General features: G+C 37.9%; 1 long non-coding RNA gene across 1 annotated transcript; it reads left to right on the forward strand.

Annotated features, from left to right (window-relative positions):
* The first annotated feature begins 3,729 nt into the window (after positions 1–3,729).
* LOC146517174 (uncharacterized) lies at positions 3,730–4,962 on the forward strand. Its single transcript, XR_014874506.1, has 2 exons — positions 3,730–4,072; positions 4,643–4,962. It is a non-coding gene; the product is annotated as an uncharacterized LOC146517174 (long non-coding RNA).
* Positions 4,963–5,579: the final 617 nt, after the last annotated feature.

A 5,579-nucleotide genomic window follows, 5' to 3' on the forward strand; every position in this document is an offset into this window, starting at 1 on the left:
TAAATTAAGGACAGGCCGACAGACTGAAACAAACACAGCCAAATATTTTTTTCTTACCCTGTGGTGGGCATTACCCAAGTTGTTTTCTGGGTCACTTTACCATCCTCCATACACACTCACACGCACAATCCAGCCACAACAAACATGTGAAATAAACACAGGTGGTAAGTACCATGAGTTCATTCTCTGACTACAGAACTACAGTTAGCTCAGGGTAACAGAATCAGAGACCCCGTCAGTTTTTGTTGTTGGGCTTATAAGTGTCTGTGCCGCATATAGACGTTTGAATGGCAGAGGTATTAAATAATAAAATCCAAAGACACAGATATGTGAGACAGAGGGAATTAATCAGTGTATGTGTGTGTGTGTGTAGTCCAGATAGGCCTTATTGTGGGGCACTGAATATGTTTACACAATCTATAATCCTTATGAGGACCAAACCATTTACATGTAAGGTAAAGATATGATTCATGGGTAGTTTAGCTGAGCAATAAGAAGAAGTGGAGAAGTGGTCATTAAGGTTAGAGAGTGTGTGTGTGTGTGTGTGTGTTATGTTTGTGTGTTTGTGGGAGTGGGTGTGTGTGAGGACCAGTTTGAGGTTTACACCATCAAAGTGAGGACATTTTGGAAAATGACAAATTGTGGCTGGTCCTTACTTTTCCGCACCTCCTCAAAGGGGTGAGGGTTTCGTTTTAGGGTCAAAATTAGGTGTATAAAATGTTAGGGTTAGACACTGTTTAGAGAAAGCCTCACAAATGTGTGTGTGTGTGTGTGTGTGTGTGTGTGTGTGTGTGTGTGTGTGTGTGTGTGTGTGTGTGTGTGTGTGTGTGTGTGTGTGTGTGTGTGTGTGTGTGTGTGGATGAGGTGGGGGAAGGGGTGGGAGTTTGGGGGTAGCCAGGGCTGTACAAGAGAAGGAACAATGTTCCATGTGGAGTTCATTTTATCCCTTTACTTTGCGGATAATACGGAGAGTGTAGAAGCATAATGCATCTGCGCAGTTAAACATGTTTAGTTGACTGGCATTTACAAGGAATGCGACTCTGTCTGTGTTTTTTTATTTTAGTATACAGCACACGAACAAAGACATACATACTGTGTGTGTGCAGCCTTTACATAGAAGGAAGATGTAGTACAAAAGTGCAAGAATAGGAACCAAACAGGATTTATACATCTCCTCCATAACAGGTCGGCCACTCTCAAGGAAACTTTGTGCGCACATGACCTCACATATATATATGTTTGTTTAAAAAGATTTTAAATTCCACTTCTCTTGTTTTTAATGTATATTATATTTGTTTCTTCATCACAGTGTGATGTTACATTCGCTGTTTGAGTCTGTCTCACATGCTATGTGCAATGTATATTGCCTCTATATAACTTAACGGTCACCAAAATTTGTAACCACGATGGAATTTTGCTCAAGTCACCTTTAAATAAAGAGCAAATAATTAACAGTAAAAGCTTTAAAAAAGCAATTAGCTTAAGGGCAGATAATTTAATGTAGTTAAGCTGAAGATATTGTTGATGAGCATTAGGACTGCGTAAAAGCTAGTACTGCTAAATTTTATGTAAAACTCTATTTTTTTTTATTTTGAGTATTTGTGAGTGTTGTTAATTATTCCAGTATTCATATATATATTCTTTTAGGTGTTCATTAACAGCCGCATTTTTTCGTCTATCTGTATACAGTGAAATAACGAAGATATTATCTGTTATTCCACTGTTTTAATGCAGGAGGGACACAAGAAAGCAAAGCAGACCTGACAAAATCCAGCCATTGAGTGAGTTTTTGATAGTGAAATTGATAGTGGAATGAATTATTTCAAGCCAAAATTTTAAAATCTCAGTAAAATGTGAATGCAGTTTCTCTTTGTTTCAAGCCATTATACTAGACTAATGCTGGCTGATAGATTCGACTGTGTGCAGTCCATAAAGATGGTGGTTTCCTAAATGCTGAAAGACTTGAACTTGTATGCAATTGTGCATATTTGGAGAGCCTAAGCCGCTGGATATCTTGTTTTCTGATTCCTGGATGAAGCAACAGAAAATAACATTTCTTTCCAGAAATGGGGCAATCAAAACACTACTATTATCTTGACGCTGAGCAAGTTTGTCACTTTTGGCTTGCAGTTTTAGCTGTAGACATTATGCATGGAATAGATTAGAATAAATGTTATTTTCAGTCTTGTATAGGCTGAATGTGTCATCTGATAGGGCATACGTAACTTCTGGCAGAATGAGGCAGAGCCAAGGAAATGTTTTGGCAGCAACGCTGGAAGCCATTGCCATAATTTAGCCAGGACTGTCAAGAAATTATGTGGATAGCATTTAAGTATAAATCACAGTGAAAAACAGGAATGACTATGGTTTCTCTCTGGTCACGTAGCATCTTTTGGTGCAGTGGTGATACTGCAGAAAACACAAAACAACCAGAATGTCGAACAATTGGAGCAGAACTTATGAGGAGGCTGTTTTACTGGATGTTTGAGGTTGGAAAAGCCCTCAGCCTTAAAGGGGTGCAATCATTTAGCAAATGTGAGGCCAGTCTTTAAATGTGTGCAGTGGTGTGTCTCCCCATTTTCGGCTAACTGGGGGTCTTTTCCTCCTCGTCTCAGCAGGGCTCTGCAGGTTTAATATGCACCGCCTCAGGCTTGTTCCATCTGCCTCCTTACACCATTAGTCTGAAACACACACACATACATGGACACAAGGTAGGGGTGCTACTCTAACTCGGGGCTAACATGCTCTCTTCTGGGAGTGCACTGAGGAAAAATAAACAGCCTGGTGATTCTGTCTGGTGGGTCCGTTGAACTACTCAAGACTGGGACTTTTACAGGTTACGTCCATATAGGAGAAAACGTCTACTTTTGGAAAGGGTCTCCAAAATAAACTTGCAGCACTGTAAAATAAGAGCACTAGACTTTATTTGATAGAAAACCTTTAACATGAGCTATTAAATTATTAAATGCATAATGAAGTTCATCCAGTCTTTCTCTGGCTATGTGTCCTAGTGCAGTGGCCCCCAACCTTTTTTGCGCCACGGACCAGTTTATGTCTAACAATATTTTCACGGACTGGCCTTTAAGGTGTCGCGGATAAATAGAACAAAATAAAACCAGTGCCGGTACCAAAACAAGAAGATTTACTCATAACACACAGGGAAAGACCCGGGGAAATAGAGTTAACGATAAAAACGATTTAAAAAATGATGATAAAAAACAATAAAAACCCAGAAAACCAAAAATTTTACATCCATCTACACTTTAATAATTGCTTAGACATGTTTGTAAATTAGAAGACAGCATTATATGGATGTGATCACAAGTTTCAGCTGTCGTAGCTTGGTTAGCAGCTGATATAGTAGTGTAGCTGCTGTGTTGTGACCTTGTGAGTATTTAGTGCACCTCCGTCAGACACATATGAGATATATTTAACTGTTTTATAAAGATATTCGATTTTCAAAAATAAACTATTTTTAGTAGATTATAGTTTTAATATTAAGATACTATCAAAACTCTACTGGAGTCATTTAGCAGTATCCCAACCTGGTACCATGGGATGAAATGGACATGGTCACTTTGAGGCTATAAACCATGAACAATTACCAGGAGATGGAAATATAAAACAGCTGACCTCTGAGGATAGGCTAACATTTTCAGTTTTAAAAAAAAGCCATTCTACATCTAAATTCATCTGGCAGAATAAACGACCAAGGGTCAGACTCAAAATGTTAATGTCTGCACAGCAAATTCAAAAGTGTTAAATGTTTTGGTGTTAGTAGTCTTAGAGTTAATTTTACTCTAAGTAGAGTCACATTCTTTTAATGTAACTCTGAGGTGTAAAATGATAGTAGTTAAAATCGAGTGTTAAAAATGAGTGTTTCTATTTCAAATCTGGAGGTGTTACAATGGAAACATTAACTCTTGACCTCTTAACTCTGAACTCCTACAGGGGCTATGACACCAATAGAGTAAATTCACAGACTCCGCCCGCAGCACGGCTCCAATCGAAGCTGAAGTGAAGCCGTTTCAGAACATTTTGCTCTACATATTTGAGTTGTTTGCCATGCTTGGTAAGTCATGTTTTCAAAGATTGTTTCAATTATTGTTATTAGCTTTTACTTCTGTGGCTCTTTGGAGTTGAGACAAAGCTGTGTGAAAGGCATTAGCCATGTTGCTCGGTGATAGCATAATATTCTGTTTTAGCTAGCTGAAAGGTATTGTTTGCGGGCAAATACCACAGCCTTGAAAAAAAGCTTGCATGTGAATTTTCAGTCAAATTTCTTGGTCAAATACACTTAAAACAATGTCTAGAATGTGAAATGTTGGTATAATGGTGCTAATTGAAGCCTGAAAACGATCTCCCATAAAAAACGAGCAAACAGCAGTAGCAGATGTCCCGACTGAGTTCTACGTTAGCACTTAGATTCCTCCAGTTTTGTGCACACGGTTTAGGTAAAAATGAAAAAGGCTGAGGTTTTACATTTAGTTCAGTATTACCTGTTGTCTGTGTCCTTGTCTTTTGGGAAAATACTTTACACAAGTAATCGCTCAAAAAGGATTCCTTTTTTTTTTTTTACTGTGCTGCAATTGATTTGTGCCATTAATTAGTGTCAACTAATTTTTATTCAATCTCCACATAGGATATGCTTGTGAAGATGGAATATGGGGGAGAGCAGAAGTGCGTTGAAGTTCCACAAAGTGATGAATGAAGGACATGCATATTGTATTGAAGAAATAAGTGATGAGAATGCTGTTATTTGCATTTACCAGCTCACCTATGTCAGACCTTTTGATAAACGAAATTCTAATGAAAGTGAGAACATGTACACTGTTACATCTTTCAGAAAATGTTTTGAAATTGTGGTGCACAGTTCAGAATAAATGTTTTTCAAAAACCATTGCGTCTTTTTAGTAAATGTTTATTTCCAAAAGAAATTTCTAGAAGTTCAGAACAGTAAAATTCCCGCTTTTTAGAATTAATTAGAAGATAACTCTTACGTAGTTAAACTAAAATACTCTTTGAGAGTTAATATATAAACTCTTAACACCAAGTGTTAAATTATCAACTCCAGAGAGATTTTGTGTTTAACACTAAATCAGAGTTAACATACCAACTCTCCAAAAAGAGTTAAATTAACACTCTCTGGTGTGGACCCATATAGACAGTTTAAAAGTGTTGAAATCAAATCTGACAGTGTTAATTTGGACATGCTGGATTTGCTGTGTGGAAAGGAAAAAGGGGGCCTCAAGTTGCCTAACTTCAGAATATACTATTGGGCAGCTCAATTAAAATCAATGGCTGCCTGGATTATTCATGATTCAGAAATGCAGTGGGTATCTATTGAAGAGTATTCATTACCAGCTATCTCCCTTCCGAGTCTCCCATTTCTCAACCCACAATCACGGAAAAAGATTAAAATAACTAACCCATGGGTCAAGCACACCGTAAAGATTTGGAACCAAGTGTTAAAAATGTTAAAAGGGAATGTGACCATGTCTCGAGCGGTTCCCATAAATGGAAATGTTGAGTTCTTTCCATCGTTGTCAGATCGGAGTTTTGTGAGGTGGGCGGAGAAA

The sequence above is a fragment of the Neolamprologus multifasciatus genome, chromosome 6, assembly GCF_963576455.1.
Source record: "Neolamprologus multifasciatus chromosome 6, fNeoMul1.2, whole genome shotgun sequence".
NCBI lineage: Eukaryota > Metazoa > Chordata > Actinopteri > Cichliformes > Cichlidae > Neolamprologus > Neolamprologus multifasciatus.